The sequence below is a fragment of the Mus musculus genome, chromosome 2 (genome assembly GCF_000001635.26).
Source record: "Mus musculus strain C57BL/6J chromosome 2, GRCm38.p6 C57BL/6J".
NCBI lineage: Eukaryota > Metazoa > Chordata > Mammalia > Rodentia > Muridae > Mus > Mus musculus.
The window spans coordinates 76,497,406-76,518,815 of NC_000068.7; the positions used below are offsets into that span (position 1 = coordinate 76,497,406).

Consider the following 21,410-nt stretch of genomic DNA (forward strand, 5'->3'; position numbering starts at 1 on the left):
CTCTGCTGAATTCTAGTGGTGGGATGGAGGGAAGAGTTGGAAACCTTGGCTGTATCATATGATCCTCTGTTCTTGATCTTTCTACTTTGAGAGTGATAGAAAGGAGACAGGCATAGTCCATAGGAAGATGGAGGTTTATAAAGGTAAAAGGGGACCCCTGTGTTAGGATGAGGTGTTTAATTTTAATTAGATATGTTCATTAAGTGAGCCAGAGGGGGCTTTTGATTGCTGGACTACAATACTTTGATAGCTGGACCTTGGTAATCAGCCTCAAGAGGAAGAAATGGCCAAATAAGAGAATAGACCTTGGTGGATAGCTTTAGGAATGTCATCTAATGTTTTAGCAAGGCATAGGGGATGGGAAAGAATGTCTAGGGAAGGAGATGGGGTAGGGGAGAGTAAACGGGGCTTCCTCATAGCCCAGGACTCTATATGTTCCCTCCTTCAGCTTGGACCAGAAGTTTGACAGAATCCATCACTGGCAAAAACAAGGAGAAGGTGGCTAGTAGAGTTTCTATTCTGAAAATTTAGATTTCACCATCTGCCTACAATTAATTATGTGAGATTAAAGGGCATGAATGGAATCCTATGTGCCAAAAATAAAAAGATGCCATGCCAAGCACAGAAAAAAATCTTAGTGGGTATTAACCACACTTCATCTATGCTGTCAGCATTAGCTACTGTTAAGTTTGCTCAGATCTACAAAATACAACACATGGAATAGATTTATTTTTGGTTCAAGAGATGGAGAGGAATTTGGAAGAAATGCTTTGGGGGCAGAAAGAGACCCACAAAGTGATCAAATGGGACATGGTGGCTTCCTGTAAGGCCAACACTTAGGAAGCGGAGGCAGGAGGATCTCCAGAAGTTCCAGCTCAATGTGGACTACAGAATAAGACCCTATCTTAACCCTCCCCCTTAAAAAAAGGATAACCACTCCATCCATAGCATTGAGGGTGGACAGGCCTCGTTTGTAGTTTCAGTAGGCCATGGTCTACTAAAAAAAAAAAAGAGAGTAGATAGGGACACACTTTCGAATAATTAAACCAAAAAATATAGATTTTGTTTATATTCACTTACTTTACTTTCCCCCAAGACAAGGTTTTCCTCTGGAACCCAGGCTGACCTCAAAATCCAAATCCTCCTGTCTCAGCCTCCCAGGAACTGGGAGTATTGGTGTGGACCACAGCGTCTAGCTTGATGAATACTTTTAGTACTGTGTAGAGCTTGCCAAAGGGGGGTCTGTGGCTTGAGGAAAAGGGCTGCCTTCTTGTTTCAGGGTGAGGCATCTGTTTTGGGACTGGCTATTTCCTTTATCCTTAAAGTAAACATTTGTTTTCTCAGTCTGTGTATTTTGGCTTCCTGAGAGATCACACCAAGTTGAAAACTGTATTCTGCGACTGTACGGTCAGCAGTGGGTCTACTCTTGAAAGGCAAATTGGAGACGATACCTGGGTCTTCTCAGGAGATTCATGAGCTGTCGTGATGCTCTCGCTTCACGCCTGTTATCTGTAAAGTACCACCTGATGTTTATCCACCTTTCATCGGGAAGCTGAGCTTGCTTCTAGACAATGGACTAATGGACTTTGTCCTCACTGAGAGCACTCGCTGTGTCACCTGAAGGGTTCTCTCTCAAGACTCTGGGCAGAGTACAGGTGTGAATCAGCACTGTGAGCACTGAAGAGGGCAGTGGTCATGTCTTTCCGCTAGGTAAGACAGAGCCGAGGCGAGACAAGCCGAAATGGCCGGTCCAAACCTCCTCATCCAGAGAGCTGTTGGACGGCACCTTCCGGAGCATGTCATGGACATTCTGTGGCAATGCCCTGTGTGATTGTTGTCCCTCTTTTCCAGGTTCTTGCTGGGAAACCAACAAAAGAAGACAGTTAAGGCACCAGCAGTGCCAACAGGGCTGGCAGACCGCAGAGGAGCAAGACGAGCTAAAGGCATCCAAAGCCAGTCCACTGAGAAGCAGTTGTAATGGTGCAGCCAAGCTAGAAGACTTTGACACAAGCCGAAGGTGAGCGTGAAGAACACTCACCTCCAGAAAAGTGCAGGGTGGGTCAGGCAGTCTGAATAACACCAACAATAATGACCTGTCACCAAGTCATGGCAAGGCGCTTCTTTATACCCTCTTGTATATCCGATCTTAAAATAGCACATCACAATCCCTGTTATGTTTAGTCATCTCGGGGGAAAGTTCCATCTGACTTTCTTTTAAAGGAAAGGACGTGAACATTCAAAAGTATCGGTTAACTTGTATATTTCTATCTACAGTCTCTTATGTGGAAGCTAGACAGTACCCTTCACTTCTTGAGTGTCAGCTTGCAGACCTCAGCATAAACATGGCTGCAGTGTTACCTTTGGTTTCCGTATTTGACTGCACGCAGACAGCACTGTATCATCAGAAAATTTTTTTTCTGTTTTGTTTTTGTTTTGTAAACAGACTTGGTTCTGGTTTTGCCTATGAGACTAAAATGATGAGCACGGTTTTATGGTCTGCTTGTTGGTTTGTGGCATTTGTGCTTGCAGCATTTGTAGTGCTAATTCATACATTCCATTTGACACGTTAGGCCTCGTGAGTTCCACCTTCAGCGTTTAGACACCACCCCCGACCCCCACCCTCCCGCAGCACCGTTGCTCCCCACTGCACTCTGCCTTTCCGTGTGCTAGTGCTTACTCTTGGGGGAGGTTTGCTCGCTGCATACCCTCCACTCACACTTGCTTGTTCTGGGTGCAGGCAGCAGTAGTGATATCAGTGAGAATTATGTAGACATACATAATCTAGGGAATGTTCCTCATGGATTCTAATACCACTCTTCTATTTCTACATGGATCAGTCCTTCTTGGGAGCTCGGGAATAATTTAGTGTAATCATATAATGCAAGAAGCTTTCTGCTCATAGATACATTCATTCAAATGATGGTTTGCAAACTAGTAGGATACAGGGCAATTTTTAGACCATGTTTTCATGTATTAAAAAAAAATTAGAAATCAGTTTACTACATATAAACATTTCACATAAAAAGTCAGAAATCCTCTGTTAGAAAATGTACAATGTGATCTTGTTACGACCCTAATGATTACTATCGGATAGTCTTTAGCGTTCCATCAATATTTAATCAACTAGTTCTACAGATCGATGGTACCTGCCAGGCACCTACTTGAAAGCCATGCCATTTAAGAGCACTGCATTTTCCCCCCTTTCCTCGTGTGAATTCACTTCTGTGAACTTCAACACAGATTGTCTTTATTCCCTGCCATTATTTTAATGTTTATTATTTTATATAAAACATGAACTTTGAGAAGAATCTCCTTTGGGATTTACTAAATTTGCCTGGAAAAAAGAAAGCCTTTTCCAAGGTAGGATAGTCTATTGATCTTGAGAGAGCTGATTAGCACAGGGATGCAGCCTGAGTTGTTTTATTTAGACACTGTGTTGGCATCTTTTTGTTTCTCTTTGTTTGGTTTTGGTTTTGGTTTTTTGTTTTTGTTTTTTTGTTTTTTGTTTTTTGTTTTTGTTTTTGTTTTGTTTTTTTTTGAGACAGGGTTTCTCTGTGTAGCCCTGGCTGTCCCGGAATTCACTCTGTAAACCAGGCTGTACTGGAATTCAGAGATCCACCTGCCTCTGCCTCCCGGCTGCTGGCTCATTGTTGTCATCTTAAAGTTGCGTATTTTATGACATAAGAGTTCCATTATTTGACTTAATTGTCACGCTAGCAGGATATAAAATCAAATCATTGATCTGACTCTTTTTGAATGACTTCTGTAGGGATTGAGAGTCCATTTTCTAGCTGGCACATCTGTCCCACGGGTGATCCAGTGAGCAGTTTGCTGTGCTCTTTACCTTTGCAACATTGTGACATTGAGAGATATTGCCATCAGTAGGCTTGGTGTGATGGATTTAGTCTGGACTCCCCACACCCAACTTGACCAATATCCTATTGTAAATTGAAATTCATTCAGTAATACTGCTGTTAATTTGAAATTGGACTCAACTGTGTGTCTTTGTCATGGAACCATTTCATCATGTGAGTCATTATGGGTGTATCGCTTCCCTGTCCACATTAGCCAAAATCCAATGTGGAAGGCTGACCTGCTCACAAAGCGATGTTTTCTTTACAGAAAAAAAAAAAGGAAAGAAGAAAATATTTTATTGGAACAATTTTCAGAAGTTCCCCCATGACTCGTTTGGCTCTGTTTTATAGACCGATTTTAAACCTAAGCTGTCCATTTTCAAACATTGATACAAATAAGGGAAAAAATATGACTATATTTTCAAATATAGCTTAGGGTCAGGGTGATAGCTTATTTCCGAAGTCAGTATGTCTGCTAGAACTTGACCACATGCGCAGGTAAAATGCCAGTGAGTCCTCTGACTATCAAAGTTAGATTCCTGGAAACCAAGTATTGGGGGTTTGTTTCTGCATGTTGGCTAAGCAGTGACTTAACTAGACAAGGGACAGACTCTTCGTAAGGTGAGGCTCAGGCCTGGGGGCATGGTTCAGTTGGTAAACTACGTGTTGCGTAAGTAGAGGGACCCTGGTTCAGATACCCAGCACACATGTAGAACCTGGCTCTTCATATGTGGATCCTAGCTCTGGAGAGGCTCTGGTTCAGTGAGAATCCTGTCTCAAAAGGTTCATTCTTTAGCAGATAAACAAAACAAAGCTCATATTTTGTTTGGTTAATTGGTCTCATGACTTCTATCTAGGATATCCCCTCCCTCCCTTTTTTTCATGCCCTTCCCCTGTTGAGAAACTGAACTGCTTGGGCAATAGGACATTCCAGGTATCGGGCTCAGCTGTTGGTATCACTCTTTACTCTGTGATCTTAGAAGTCAGATCTTGGCTGGCTTCAGAGACAGGAGCTCTGCTTCTGCCGTGGTGTGGTGTTTGCCTCAGGTCATGCCCCCTGGGAGGTATGTATGTATGTATGTATGTATATACATACATACATACATACATACATACATATATATATATATATATATATATATATATATATATATATATATGAATGATCTGTTGTAGTTTTTGCTGTTCTTCATGATGCTCAAATAAAACTTGCTTTGTTCCCTGGAGCCCTTCAGATTGACTCCCATGTGTATAGATACAAAAGAGAGCCTCTTACACCAAGTAACAGGGTGAATTCTTTTACGCACAAGTGACTCATCACAAACCAGTCCCAGCCCAGAACTAGTCCAGAGCATCCTGGAAGCACACTTGATATGTTAGGTTCTTTGGCTCTGTTTGTTGTTGTTATTGTTGTTGTTGTAACAGGCTGCCTCAACTCCTCTGGAGTGTGTGCACTCACTGTTTCTAGGAACCTTGGTTCTGTCATTACAAAGTGGATTTTAAAAACATTAGCAGAGCATTGAGAGTCACCAATGTTTGCAGCCCTTTTTGTAGAACCCAGTTGTAAAAGTAACTTTTATTTGACAGATGTAATTGTTGCTATTTTTTTTCCCTCAGATACAGGGATCAGGTGAGAGCTGTACCCAAGCTCTGCTGATACTTGGACTGAGCTCAGACTTTCTTTCTCTGTTCTAAACTATTCCTAGGCCTAGGCCTGGAAGTTCCCAGTCTCCATACAATCTAATCTTCTAAGCTGACTGATTCAATATGTCATCTCTCAGCTTCTGACTGAATTTCTCTGCTTAGCCTCAAACTAACTTTGGCAATATGTCCTAATCTTCTGGCTTTTTCATTCTCTGGTTCATTCTGTTTTTACCTGTGTTTAGTTTGTTCTCTCTGCAACCTGTCTCTGTAAAACTGTCATGATAAAACACTCTCTCTCTCTCTCTCATACACACACACACACACACACACAACTACACACACCACACATCTATCTCCCTCCCTCTCCCCTCTCTCCCTTTCCCCTTTCCTCCCTCTTCCCCCTTCTCCCTCCCTCCCTCTCCCCTTTCCTCCCTCCCCCTCCTCCTTCCTCCTCTTTCTCCCCCCCACCTCCCTCCCTTTCCTGTGCTGTTCTTGTGTGAGTTGGACATGTCCAATCTCTGACCCATTCTGTCAAATTTTTCTGATTCATTGCTTTGCCTAATAGCAAATGTATACATTAAAATTAAGAATTCATATGGATTTTCTTGAGTAAGCATTATGGAGTTTTGATAAATTTTAATTATATATTTGTTTCCATTAAATAATCTTTGGTTCAAAATAATATGAAATTATTCCGCTTATCTTTTGGTTATATAAAATAGTTACAAATTAATAATCTTAGCCTTAAATGACTAATTATTGCTGAACTTTTTTGTAGAGAAAGAAGCTAACTGTAAGGTTAGGTATTTTAAGCATTTATTAGCATTATGAGTGCTTTCAAACTTATATATGGAGTCAGGAGAGGAAGTTTTCCTTCAACCTCCTTTTGTTGTTAATATTTAACGTGTTTCTTGGCACTGAGAAAATTATCCTATTAAATCTTTAGTTTGACAGAGAATTTGAGGTATTTAAACCCTCTGCATCACAACCTGAGGATGTTCCGGGAGGGACAGTGGTCACCTTGGACTCTTGGGGTCAGTTTGTGCCATATTGAATTAATTTGTTAGTGTCCACTCTCCCTCCTGGGGCAGCTCCAGACCGAAGAAGGAGTCATTCTCCAAGTGTAGCGGAGAACTCCGAACTTGTCCCACGCTCATCCCCTTGTTTCTTTTTTATTTGATAAATCCATAATTTATGTTGTTTTTTCTGGAATGATTATCGCTTCTTTGAATCAGTCACATGATGAAGGGTTTTGATTTCTTGACACACTTTATAACGTTTGACAGTGGAAAGATATAAGGATTCATAGAAAACACAGGAAAGGTCACCCTGTTTCCTGCTCTTTTCATTCTTCCTCCAACCTGGCAGTTAATTCCTTGAACTTTGGTCTCGGAGGCCGGCAGTGGGAGTGAGGAGGGGTCGGATGCCTCATTCGCCCACGGCCTTGTCACTGTTTAATCGGCCTCCTCAAACTGCCTTGTTCTGAATCACAACAGTGTCCGCTATTTGTGGATTTTTTTCCAAATACATTTTTACAGAGAATGATTCATGTTTTAATTATTTTAATTTGGAGCATTATTTAAACTTTATCTCATCGACTTGGTGTATCAAATGAATAAGGCCAGGAAATACTGTTTGAGTGAACCAACACAAGAGCACAGATTGACTTTGAAAGAGCTGGCTTTCAAAGCAGCAATTTTAAGTGGTGTTCCTGTGAGTGACGCTGCAGTGACTAACACACAGGCTTCCTGCAGTTCCGCTGTGCATGACTGGTAACAGAAGGTCAGACTTTCAGAACTGCATCTCAATGGCTGTACTTTTTATTATGCCTCTTACATCTCCCCTAGTACACACACACACACACACACACACACAGGCAATTTACTCATCTACATAAGCATTCATTAATTCTTTTATTTTTACCCAAGATTACTGAGTATTTGTTCAATGTCAACCAAGCACTGTTGTGAATCCTGCAGTTGTGACAAAGGCATCTTGAAGACAGGGTCCAAGATGAAGGGTCCAAGAGTAGATAGTAAGCTGCCCCCAACCCCAGTGATGTAACTACTGAGGCAGGTGCTGTGGGGGAAGTGAAAAGCTGTGCCCATTCAGAGTTAATGTGGAATTGAGAACTAAATGACAGTTTACTGACTAAATATTCATAGTTTTGAAATTGGGAAGTATGGCAGAGTTTACTTCAACAATAACTGCAGGTTTGGCATTTGAGTTTATTTCAATTTCTGAAGAACTGGTGAAAGCTGGAGAGTGTCCTTGAAGTCGGGTACATGGAATGTTCTAGAATGTTCTTAAGATGTCCCTGCAAATCCAAAGTTGCTTCAAAATAAAACACTTGAAAAAGAAAAATTCAAGTGAAGAAATGCCAAATTTTTGCATCAAATCAAGTATAGTATACCTCAGGTTTACATAAATGAAGAAGCCACATGCACACCGAAGGGGGAGGGGAGAATGGTGGTGGATGTTGGGAACATTTATTATCATTATTTATTATTATTGATTACTAGATTTGGGTCCTGTTGCTTATGTTTAGACTAGACAGAGTCTCGTCTCTTTCCTTTTAAAAAATAAGATCTATTTACTGTTACTTTATGTATATCTATGCCAAAATTTTATGTATGTATGTATGCATGCATGCATGCATATATGTATGTGTATGTGTGTGTACATGTGTATGTATTTATGGCCACTACATGTATGCAGTGTCTGCAGATATCTGGGTGCTGGGAATTGAATTTTATCAGCAAGTTGGGGATTTTACCCCCTTTTGCAGAGATGTTTGTTTTGTTTTGTTTTTTTGAGACAGAGTTTCTCTTTCTGGCTGTCCTGAAACTCTATATAGACCAGGATGAACTGGAACTCAGAGATCTCTGCATCCTGAGTGCTGGGATTAAAGGTGTGCGCCACCATGCTCAGCAAGAGCCTTTTTTTTTAAGCAATCTAAAACACTTCCTTTTTTTTCAATTTCACTTTATTTTATTCACATAATTTAACCAGTAAATTTCTAAATCTTTCCCATGACTGTAGTTCTTATAGCTATAAGAACTTATTGTACCACTAGACATAAAGTATAAAGACCCCCATTCCACCAGGGCGAGCTCTGCTATGCAGCCCAGGCAAGGTCCTGAGTACTGCAGCCTTTGAGGGGCAGGAAAGGCTCTCCTGCTCTCATGACCTCCGGAGCAGCTCTTCAGTCAGCAGCAAATATTAATGAAGTCTTCAGGGAAAAAAAAAAGAATTACCAGTATTCATCTTGATATCATGGCCATGATTTCCTGATTTAGTTTGTATTTTGCTTGATTTTCTTTCCTCCTGTCTTCTCTGGGTATCTATACTGAGAATAAATGTAGTGGCTTATTCCATGAATATTCTTACTTTATTATCACACATTTTTAAACTAATCAAGAGACAAACAGGTTTTTGAAATAAGCATCTTTGAACAGGTATATTTTCAGATATTATTTCATAGACAGAAGTAAAGCAAGGGGGCACTGTTTATGTTCTACTCAAGTAATGCATGATTGGCAGACTTTTTAAAGGAAAAAAACCAGCTCGATGCTGATTAGAAAAATAGGGTTGTTTTCCGTTATTTGTGTGTGTGTGTGTGTGTGTGTGTGTGTGTGTGTGTGTGTGTGTGTGTGTATGAGAGAGAGGGGGGGAGAGGGAGGGAGAGAGAGGGAGAGAGAGAGGGAGAGAGAGAGAGAGAGAGAGAGAGAGAGAGAGAGAGAGAATGTGAAGTCCTAAGACACATTGGTAAGAGTCAGTCCTCTCCTTCCACGTGGATGTCAGGGGCTCACGCTCAGATCCTCAGGCTTGGGCACGGGTGCTTTTACGCACTGAGCCTTCTCTCTTTTGCTCAGTTCATGTATTTTCTGAGCACAATGGTTTCTGTGTTTGTGTTGTGTTCTGTTTTTAAATACTATGTTGGAGGAGATAGAGAAATCTGAAATTGGCAAGAAAACTTAGAATCATAATCTGCTCCATAATTGAATTGCTCACTGTCACATGGTTGCGTCCCGTCCTGAGAGTTTCTTATTTATAAGCCCGGATAGGCTTAGGAACTCGCATGACAGGGGTGCGCTCAGGTATCACATCCGTCCTGTGCCATCATCTACAGACACGTAGTGGTAGGCATCCATGGTGTTTCCCAAGCTTTGGGGTTTGAGAGAAAATACCCCTTTTCATCCCAATTCAGCGTCAAGTGACATTTCAAATTATCCCCGAGCTCCTTCACTCACTGTCTTTGTGACAGGATATCCTCATGACTGAATTATATTCTTACCACTTTAGAATATGTGCTCCAATTTTTTAATTGATCAAATAAATCAAATATACTTCCAGCCTCCAAATTCTGTTGCTGTTGTCTTGTTGTGCTTACAGAATTTTAACTTAAAGGAAATTCCCTTCCCCTTCTACATTGTCCAAGGAAACCTATAGACTCAGTGTAATTTCCTTAAAGCTCCAATGACAATCGTCCCGGAGATAGAAAAAGAAAGCCCAAAGATTTAAACAGAAGCACAAACAACTTTGGATTGCAAAGGTAATCCTTAGCTTAAAAACCCGATGCTGCAAGTATCACACTCGCAGATTTTAAGTCTGATTACAGAGACATAATAATAGAAACAGCATAGTCTTGGCACAAAGCAAGACACTTAGATTAAAAGAATGGGATAAAAGACTCAGAGTTAAGCCCATATATTAATAGCCTCCTATTCTTTTTCTTTTACAAAGATGCCCTAAACAAATAGCCTCTCTGTGGTGTTTTAATGATAATGGCTCCCATAGACCCATGCATATTTGGTCTCCAGTTGATGGAACTATTTGGGAAGGATTATGAGTTATGGTAGTGCTGGAGGGGGGGGTGTCACTGGGGTCAGGGTTTTGAGACTTCAAAACTCCACACCACCCCTAGCCCCTGCCCCCTAGTGCTTTTGGATCAGATGTGAGCTCTTAGCTTCTGCTCCAGCATCTTGCATCCCTGTTGCCCTGCTCCACACAGTGATGGTTGTGGACTCACCCTCTGAAACTCTAAATCCCCAATAAACTCTTTCCTTTTTTTAAATTGTCTCGGTCATGGTACCTAATCACAGCAATAAAAAAGTAACTGAGAGAGGGGCTGGAGAGATGGCTCAGCGGTTAAGAGCTGACTGCTCTTCCAGAGGTCCTGAGTTCAAATCCTAGCAACCACATGGTGGCTCACAGCCATCTGTAGGATCTGATGCCCTCTGCTGGTGTGTCTGAAGACAGCTCCAGTGTACTCATATACATAAAATAAAATAAATATTTCTTTAAAAAACAAGTAATTGAGACATGCCTCAACAAATGGGAAGCCACATAAGCAAAAATGAGTTGGACCCATATCTTCCACCAAATATATAAATATCAATTCAGAATGAATCAGAGCTGACAGTTCTGTCAGGGGAAAATACTTGAAGATGAAGGCCTGGGGAAGGGTTTCTTGGAAAGGATTACAGCAGCTCAGGAAGTAAAGCCGGGATGTGCATGGAGTTAAAGCAGGTCTACACTGCAAAGGAAGTGAATAATCCACAGAAGAGACAGCTTTTAGGATGGAAGAAAATGCTTTCTATCTATATATTAGACAGGATGATTATGTAGACTAAAGGAACTGAAAAAGCCAAACACCAACAACTCAACCTATAAATGGGCTAATGAAACAACAGCTCTTAAGTGGTTAAGTGCAGATGGCCAATAAATACATTAATGTTCAACAGCCTTAGCCATTGGGGAAATGCAAATTAGAATTCCATTAAAATTCCATTTCAACCCAGTCATGAGGGTTACCAGCCACAAAACAAGCAACAACAAATGCTGGCAAAGATGTAGCAGTCCCCTGTATACTGCTGGTGGGAATATAAGTTGATACAGCTACTGTAGAGATCAGTGTGAAGGTTCCTACATAGGGTACAAGCAGGAGTAACATATGACCAGCTTGACACTTATAGACATACACCCAAAAGTATCTAAGGGAATGTTATGGAGAGATATCATGACCAAGAAAACGTGTATAGAGGACAACATTTAAATGGAGTTGGCTTACAGTTTTAGATGTCCAGTCTATTATCATCACAGTGGAAAGCATGGCAGCATGCAGGCAGACATGGTGCTGGAGGAGCCAAGAGTTCTACATCTTGATCCATGGGCAGCAGAAGGGGACGGACGGTGTTCCACACTGGGTAGAGCTGGAGCATATATAAGACCTAAACATCTACCTTCACAGTGGCACACTTCCTCCAACAAAGCCACTCTCTATGTCAAGCATTCAAACACATGAGCCTATGGGGGCCATACCTATTTAAACCACATACCACATAGATGTCTACATATCCATGTTTATTGTAGCATTTCATAACAACCAAGTCATGGAGTCAGCATATGAAGAAAATGCGGTATATGCCCACAGTGCAGTTGTAGTCTGCCATAAAGAGTGAAATTATGCTTTCTTCTAGGAAATAGCTTTGACTGGAGATCACCATTTTTACTGAAATAAGTCAGATAGATCCAGCCAGCCATAGTGCTTGTAAGTTTAGAATTCTAGCAAATGCAGAGGCAGGAGAATGATCACAAGCCCACAACAGCCAGGGACGTATGCCAAAACCCCATTTGAAATAACAACAACAACAACAGCAACAGCAACAACAACAGAACAAAGAGTAATAAGACAAATCTTGCATATTTTCTCTCATTTGTAGTTTCCTGCAGTCCTTCATAGGTACCATTCCCGAGCACGTATACCCATGACCTCTCAATGTGAATGCAGAAGGGAGACTTGCAGTGGAGAAAGAGAGGTAGGACTTTGAAAGCAGACATCAATATCCTCAGAGCACATAATATACTTGAAAGAAGCTGTAGGATGCCCAACACTGTGATGAATATACACCAATAAAAATAGTTTAAAACCTTAAAAACCTCAATTATTATTTGAAGTTTAGTTTTGAAATGAAGTCGATTCTGTATGTAGCTTGCCAGCTTTTCTGCAGCATCAGTATATGAATATGCCTTATAACTAGTTCATTCTTTCTCTTTCCCACAAGATCTCTTCAGTTCAGCCAGGCATAGAGAGTTCTCTTGTCCTCTCAGCATCTTCCCTGAGATACAAGATCGTATCAGGCCCCGCTGGAAGAGGCAGGCAGGAGCTTGAGCCTTTTAGGATTTAGTTTAATTGAATTATAGCTTACTACAGGACCAACACTGTGCAAACCTTATACACACATAGTCAAATTACCAGGACTTCCATTCCTTTCAACTTTGGTAATATCTCAAGTATTTCTGACATTAAAGTAAGCTGTAAGGGCTTTTTAAAATTTTGTCTGAGGGACATTTGTTTGTTTGGTTTGGTTTTTATGTTTCTGAGACAGAGTCTCATTAGGTAACCCCAGGCTTTCTCAGTCACTACTGCAGCCTAGGCTAGCCTCAAACTAGCAAGCGTTCTCCTACCTCAGCCTCCCAAGTGCTAGGGTTATAGGTAGGTACCATCAAACTCAGCCTAAGATAATCATAATCTATGTGGTATCTGATCATTTTCTTATCTTTTATTGATGTTTGGATCATATTTCTAATACAAGTTGGGATTGCTTTCATAGCCCATGAGGATTTCTTTAATGTAAAAATAAAACATCAGTGCAAGAAATACGTACTTGTGAGCAGTATAGTGCCATGCTGACCCCTCCCCACTATGGCTAGTTTCAGGGGTACCTCTGAAGCCTAAGCTGAGGAGGGGCGCACACAGTAGGTTCCTGAGCCCAGCATTGAGTAGTCACGAAGGTTCCCATAACCCAGTTAAATGAGTTCATGAGGCTGAAAAATGTAAGGCCTTGTAGTAGACCTCATATGCCAGTCCTTCTCTCCCTGACCTAACAGTAGAGAACAGTAATCAAAAACAAACGTTCATGCTCGTTCCCCAAGTTAGCGTTGTAGACACCACGGCATATGCATAACAGAAATCTTGTCATTCTAGAAGGGTGGCAGTTTCTCAAGATCCTGACCACAAAATGTCTGTAATTAAGCTAGATGACAGGCAGCAAACTAGTAGGTGGCAGGTGCCACAGTTCCATGCAGCCAGCCTAATCTATCAGCCTGATGCTGTCACGTCTTCCTGGCTCCTCACGGGTAACTCAACTCGAGAAAGAATAAGACCTAATAATGCCCTATGGCCCCTTGGGTTCCATTAGTAGCCTGGCAGGTCTTTTTAAAGGAGTTTTTCTCTTGGGAAGGTTGAACTCTATAGTCTTTTTCCCCAGTGACTTCTGAACAGATAAAAAACCGGAGTTCGTAATTCATTTGGATCATTTTGCGTTATCTTCAAGCAGATACAGTGGTATCGAGGAATTGACGTGAGAGTAGTTATCTGCAGGCAGCTTGCGTGCGCAGTCATCTGTGCCTAATGGGTATAATGGAGAAACTGGAATCTAACTGACGTGATAAGCTCAGTGAACATCCTGGGTGGTGTTTGTGGGCTCATGACGTATAACCACTGTGACAAAAATCATATTGTCCCTTCCCTCAGGGGTTCTGAAGAATCATGCCAGATAAACAGAGGACAGAACATGCGGAAGTGGGGGGCGTGATGCAGGCTGGAGTGGCAATTCTAATAGGAAAGATTGCATCATGATGAAACCTGGCTGCAAACCCGTGTAAAACAGTGCCTGTGTGTGGTACAAGACAGTGTAGCTGATTTTGTGTGTGTGTGTGTGTGTGTGTGTGTGTGTGTAATTTACAATTTTAAGTGTGACGTGTTGTGGCACTGAGTGAATTTCCATTCACCATCTGTCCCCAAACTGTTTTCATTTTCAAAATTAGAATTATAGACTCAGCCCAGTAGGCATCAGCTCTGTTTCTCGTGTCCTGAAAAACCTGGCAACCACCACACCTGTTTTCTCTGTACCTGGAGGATGACTCTGGGTCTCTGGTAGGAATGGAAGTGTGCAGCATCTGCCCCGTTATAGATGGCTTGTTCCGTGTAGCATGATGACTTCTGGGCTCATCCTCCATGGTGACAACTGTTCTTGGTTGACTATATCTGGAAGGAACTACAATCTAGATATGGAGGGCAAACCTGGGAGGGATTGTCTGCTTGGCTTGAAGTAGGTGAATCCACTTCTAGCCCAGACTTTTGAGGTAGGAAGACACACACCATTGATCCGAAACTTGAGATGGGGAGACACGGGTCTTTAATTCTGATCTTGAGGAGAGAAGACACACGTCTATAATCCAAATCTCCAGGCAAACCTTCTGCTGGAAGTCTCTATGAGGACATAGACGGGAGCTTCCGCTCGTTGCCTGCGTGCACTCGCCTTGCTAGCACATCTATTCCTTCCCTGGCACTGGAGCCTATGGAATTCCAGTGTGTACAGAAGGCCAGCTGAGACAGACACCTAGCCTGTGGGACTGAGCAACCACTAGATTCTTGGACTTTGTATTCACAGCTAGTCATTGTTGGATTAGTTGGACTTCAACCTGTAAGGAGAGAGAGAGAGAGAGAGAGAGAGAGAGAGAGAGAGAGATTGATTCATTTCATAACTTCTGTGACTCTAGAGAACCCTTACTAATGTATCAATGTTGTCATGTGTGATGGTTTGAATATGCTTGGGCCAGGGAGTGGCACTATTAGGAGGTGTGGCCTTGTTGGACTAGGTGTCACTGTGGGTATGGCTTTAATACCCTTGTCTAGCTGCCTGGAGTCTTCCACTAGCAGCCTTCAGGTGAAGATGTAGCACTCTATGCTTTGCCTGCACAATGCCTGCCTGGCTGCTGCCATGTTCCTGCCTCGATGATGATGGACTGAATCTCTGAACCTGTAAGCCAGCCTCAATTAAATATTGTCCTTATAAGACTTGTCTTGGCCATGGTGTCTGTTCCCAGCAGTAAAACCCTAACTAAGACATCATGGGTGTTAGAATTTCCTTTCGCTTTAAGGCTAAGTAATATTCCATTCTATGAACAGCCCACACTTTCTTCCTCTATGCCCGTGTCAGTGGGTATTGAGATTGTTCATTTTGAGATTTGTGGCACTGGATGTGAGCGTACAATGTGTGTTATAGCCTTCAGTTCTTGGAGGGCACTTGCCTACAAATCAAACTATTCACGTGGCAACAGTGCTTAGAAACATTTAAGGAATGCCCAAACTGTTTGATTTCTACAGCAGCTATGCCATTTTTATTTCTGTCAGCAGGGTGCAAGGGATACTTGAGGGACATTTTTTACTTTAGTCAGCCCCTCAGCACCCCTCAGCTCCACGTGGAGAACGGTTGTTGTGATGGAAAATTTCTTGAGAAAATAGGACACCTTCAAGGCCACCTGCTGCCTGAATAAGAATTCATACACACGGGACAAGAATTTATGAATTTTAAGGTTCAGAGTAGAGGGGAAAGTTTTTGTTTCCTGTTGTGCTTGCCTGCTTCCATCATCGGGAACTATTTCTCAGAGTTTTTTTTTTTTTTTTTTTTTTCCTGTTGGACTGCACACTGTGGCATTGATAAGTTTTCCCTTTTAACATGCTAGCAAAGGTCAAAACCCAATGACGAATGAAAAGTGACAGGCCAGCCTTGAAAAATTAGTGACCAGGGAATGGTAACAGAGTGGCCCAAGTCAGAAGGGCTCAGGGCTCACGTACCCATCAAAGTCATTGTCCTGTGATGCCATTAAATGCTACATGGCCTCTGTCCCCAAGGTTTCCTCAGCCTAGACAGATAGAAGTGGATATTAGTCAGGGTTCTCTAGAGTTAAAGAACTTTTGGAATGGCTCTATATATTAAAGGAACTTATTGTAATGACTTGCAGTCTGAAGTCTACAACTAACCAAACAATGGGAAACTGTGAATGGGAAGTCCAGGAATCTAGTAGTTGCTCAGTCCCACGAGGCTAGGTCTTTCAGCTGGTCTTCTGGAATCCTGAAGAAGTAGGCTCCAACAGATGTGCTGGCAAGTAAGTGCAAGCAGGCAAAGAATAGTGAGTCTTCCTTCGTCCAATGTCCTTATATAGGCCTCCAGCAGAAGGTGTGGCCCAGATTAAAGGCGTGTACCACCACAGCTAGATTTGGAACTTGCCCTGTCCCAGGCTGGCCTTGGAATTCAGAGATCTGCTTGCCTCAGTCTCCTGCGATCTTGCCTGAACCTGAGCTTTTTATGGCCACAGTGCCTCAAGATCTCGATCAAAAGGACGTCCCTTGTCAAGATCCAGGTCAGACACCAGAGTCCTCCAGCCTCAAGATCTGGATCACAGGTGAGCCCTCCATTTCTGGATTGTGGTTCATTCCAGACGTAGTCAAGTTGACAACCAGGAACAGCCTTCACACGCTCCTTTCAAAGAGGTGAGTTCCTATGGAGGCCAAAAACTGAGGATTGCATTCATCAACTTCCTAGGCCCCATTTTCCTCATTTACCGAGTAAAGGTGCAGTGTTCTCATGAATGGGAAGAAAGTGTTGAGCAGTCACCTTGCACGTGGTCAGAGTCTGTTTGTTACTCCCTTCTCCGCCTTCCCCTTGACTTGACAGAGAAAATTCATGGAAGGAGGTAGTCTTCTCTTTTTAGGATTCTGACCTCAAATCATCTTTTAAATACTATTCAGTTGCTTCAAACATAGGATCAGAGTGTTGGGTTTTGTTGTTTTGTTTTTGGAGACAGAGTTTCTCTGTGTAACCCTGGCTGTCCTGGAACTCGCTTGCTTTGTAAACCAGGGTGGCCTTGAACTCACAGAGATCTGCTTGCCTCTGACTCCCAGTCCTGGAATTAAAGGCATGTGCCAACAACACCCAGCCTCTTTTGTTGTTTGGAGACAAGGTCTCACCATGTAATTCTGGCTGGCCAGGGACTCACTATATAAACTGTGCTGGCCTCAAGCACACAGACATCTATCTGCTTTTACCTCCCATGTGCTGGGCTTAAAGGTGTGCGTCACCACACCTGCCTGCTCTCTTGTTTTATCTTGAGATAAGTTGCCTTGTAGACCAGTCTGGTCTCAAACCTGCAAATCTCCTGAATGCTGGGATTGCTACTGTGCTTAGCCTCAGGGAAATTTTTCTTTGTGTTTTTTTTTTTTTAACTCATTGAGAATGTTTAAAAGGTGATGCATGCTTTGTTAATTTTAAAACTTACTGCTGTCTAGAGAAGGATTGCCTAGGGGAAGAGTCATAGAGGTGGTTAAAAGTAAGAAGTTCTGAAATCTCTTTCTCCCATCCTGGTACCAAGCAAGCCTGTCCCTGCTTAGCTTCCGAGATCAGAGGAGACTGGGTGCATCCAGGGTGGCATAGTCATAGATGCACTGTGTCTTCCTGACATTAATTCGAATTGTCACAAATTTCATCTCAAGTGGAAAAATTAAATTAGATTGAAAAGAAAATATAATGATTAAATTTAGGACCATATGTCCCAATTAATAATGCATTAGTTCAAATTACAGTTTTCAGGTAAATACAGCACACTGTAATTTCACAGAGATTTGTTATTAGAAAAAAATGACAGATTTAAGATAATGTTCTGAGACATCCACATGAACAATTACAAATAAATAATTAGAACATATAAATCTTTGGGGATTGACAGTGGTTAGAAGGACTAGAAGCTATGCAGGTGTGACGGCACACCGAAAATCCCAGCACACAGAGACTTCAGCAGGAGGATCTGGAATTCCAGGCTAGCCTGGGCTACAATGAGACCCTATCTCAAAGCCCAAACCTAAACTATAACAACAAAAACAAGAGGCGATGTAGGATCAAAAAGGAACAACAGCCTTTGTTCTGTAGTCTTTTACCACAGGGAAGCCATACATAGAGTGTAACAAGGAATTTGTTTCCTTATTGGGTCAGATCTGTTTGGTTATTTATGTTATTTCCTTTGGGGGGCCTTTCATTCTCTGTCTATGTTGTTATCATTTTTAGCTTATTTATTTGCAGGAACTTTTAGATAGTAAAAACACTAAACATTGTCAAATTAATATTTTTTTCTAGCTTTTTTGGGGGGATGGGGGCGTTGCAGTAAATATTATTTGGAGTTTTCTACCCCACCTTAGATCATTTAGTTCCTGTACTGGCTAGTTTTGTGTCAACTTGACACAGCTGGAGTTATCACAGAGAAAGGAGCTTCAGTTGAGGAAATGCCTCCATGAGATCCAACTGTAAGGCATTTTCTCAATTAGTGATCAAGGGGGAAAGGCCCCTTGTGGGTGGGACCATCTCAGGGCTGGTAGTCTTGGTTCTATAAGAGAGCAGGCTGAGCAAGCCAGGTGAGGCAAGCCAGTAAAGAACATCCCTCCGTGGCCTCTGCATCAGCTCCTGCTCCCTGACCTGCTTGAGTTCCAGTCCTGACTTCCTTTGGTGATGAACAGCAGCATGGAAGTATAAGCCGAATAAACCCTTTCCTCCCCAACTTGCTTCTTGGTCATGATGTTTGTGCAGGAATAGAAACCCTGACTAAGACAGTTCCCAAATAAAAGACACAAAACCTTCATATTTAGAATAATCCTTAAAAGCATTAGTGCTAGGCAGATATCAACCCACTAGGTTACTTTGTCTCCTGTCCTGTTGGTAACCCTGTGATATCACTTGCCTGAGTTCAGCCTGGGCTGCTCCTACAACAACTGTCCAGCCCTCGTGGCCCTGCTGTGAGGATCTTCCTACCCCACAGCAACCTCTTCCTTCCTCCTCCTCTCTCTTCCCAGCCTCTGCCTCCGCCCTGAAACCTAGACATTAAATTCCTGCCTACCTCTCTTTCTCGTTGCCCGTTTTTATTAATCAATAGTTTAAAATTATGGAGCAAGATTTACATTACAAAAGCTTGCATATGTGAGAGTTCACTCATCTTGAGGCAAGCGGACCTCGGGATACAGAATTGAACATTACAATACACGGCATCCGGATCAAATCTCAACGTGGGGGAAGGAGTTCAGCTGCCATTATTAATAGGTTATTTTCTACTCCAGCATGACTCGTGTTTATCTAGAACTTTTTTCTAATGTTTTTATTACGGGGTTTATCTTACCTTTAAAAGTTTAAGGCTTTCTCAGTATATTTGGCTCAAAGTAAGGTATTCAGCTTTTTAAAAAAAAAATTATTTCTGATAGCTTGATAGCTCGTTGAAAGTAGTATTCTCATTGATGATTTTTGTTGGGGTGGAAGGATCTTAGCTTTGTTCTTCTGATCTGTCTGCATGCCCTGAGCTGCTAACTAGCTTGGATGTGTGGCCAAATAGGATTGCTCTTATTTTTTAGAATAATTTTCTTTGTTTGTCTTACATGTTTATTTTTACACGTGGTCTTTAGAAGGGATTATATTAAAGTGTCTCAGCATGTGGTCATCCAAGGGTTTTATAATGTTCAGTTCAGTTTTAAAGCAAATCCACATGTAAAATCCAGGTTCCGTGTCTGCTCTTCTTCATTTCCCTACTTTAGTCTTTCCCCACCCACCAACTTTGAAAGCTGAGAGCCGAGACTGTAGCTCAGAACAGAGCGCTTGCCCAGTGTGTGTACAGCCCTGTCCATACTCCACTCCCAGCCCCTGCACCTCCATAGCAAAAACAAATGTGCTGGGTGCACACAGCACATGGCCGAGGTGCCCTGTAACACATCCTTCACTTTCCTTCTGAGCGTGGGCTTGGGTTGACCGTGTGGCAGTGAACAGACCTGCGTGTACGTGTGAGACCTGCGTGTACGTGTGGAACGGCTGTTCACAGGCCGCAGCCACAGCCACGTGTCTTGTACCTTGTGGCCTCACTTGCATCATTTCTACAAGAGGAGTCTGCAGGCATTGCCTTGTGCTGATGCTGAGGTGGTTAACTGAGTGTTTGGACAGCACTCTGAACAAAGCTGAGACATGGAAAATGCACAGTGGTAATAGCTACTTCTGGGAATCCGTGCGTGTACTCAAGAGAGATCGTTCCTGGAGGTCCTATGTGTGTGTATGGCATTTTATGTCCTTCCGAATTGTCTTGTTTTCAGAAACTTTTGCTTTGGTTTTGAGACTGGATCTAATTTCAGCCTAGGATGCCCTGGAACTTACTGTATAGCTCAGGCTGGCCTAAAACTCTTGAGTATTTGGAGTACAGGTGTGAGCCACCACACCGTGCTTTGAGTTTTATCACACACACACACACACACACACACACACACACACACACACACCACACACCCTGGCAATACTGAGGATTGAACCTTGGGCCCCATACACACTAGATAAGCACTCTACCCCTGAATTACAGTCTCAGCCATTGAATTAAATCTTTTACACAGAAAATATTCCTTAATTTCCAGCATTGCATGCTTTGGGTTTTTTTTTTTTTTCTGTGTGTATCAGTAGGTGAGTGGGTGTGTACTGTGTGTGTGTGTGTACATGAATGCCATCAGTGGGTGGATGAGTATGTACTGTGTGTGTGCCGATGGAGGCCATCAGTGGGTGGATGAGTGTGTACTGTGTGTGTGTCCATGAAGGCCATCAGTGGGTGGATGAGTGTGTACTGTGTGTGTGCTGATGGAGGCCATCAGTGGGTGGATGAGTGTGTACTGTGGGTGTGTCCATGAAGGCCATCAGTGGGTGGATGAGTGTGTACTGTGTGTGTGCTGATGGAGGCCATCAGTGGGTGGATGAGTGTGTACTGTGGGTGTGTCCATGAAGGCCATCAGTGGGTGGGTGTGTACTGTGGGTGTGTCCATGAAGGCCATCAGTGGGTGGGTGTGTACTGTGGGTGTTCCCATGGAGGCCATCAGTAGATGTGTGTGTGTTGTGTGTGTGTCAATGCTGACCAGAGGTCACCTGTTGAGATGTCTTCCTCTGTGACTTCTTTGTCTTATTTTGAAACAAGGTCTCTCACTGAACCGGAGGCTCACAGTCACAATCTAGAGTGGGTCACTAAGTCCCCGGGAAGCTCTGGCCTCTCGCCTCTAGCCCTGGG

At 42.5% G+C, this 21,410-nt stretch overlaps 1 protein-coding gene across 15 annotated transcripts in view; it reads left to right on the top strand.

Annotated features, from left to right (window-relative positions):
- Osbpl6 (oxysterol binding protein-like 6) overlaps nucleotides 1-21,410 on the top strand; it is a 194,144-nt gene that overhangs the window by 90,902 nt on the left and 81,832 nt on the right. For 12 of the 15 annotated variants that reach the window (XM_011239862.3, XM_011239864.3, XM_011239866.3 and 9 more), the window contains one exon: nucleotides 1,852-2,017. The gene's annotated coding sequence lies outside the window, so the exon portion shown is untranslated. Of the gene's footprint in view, nucleotides 1-1,600; nucleotides 1,711-1,851; nucleotides 2,018-16,511; nucleotides 16,752-21,410 lie in introns of those variants that run through there. The other 3 variants (NM_001290733.1, XM_030252270.1, NM_001290735.1) reach the window with 3 other exon arrangements.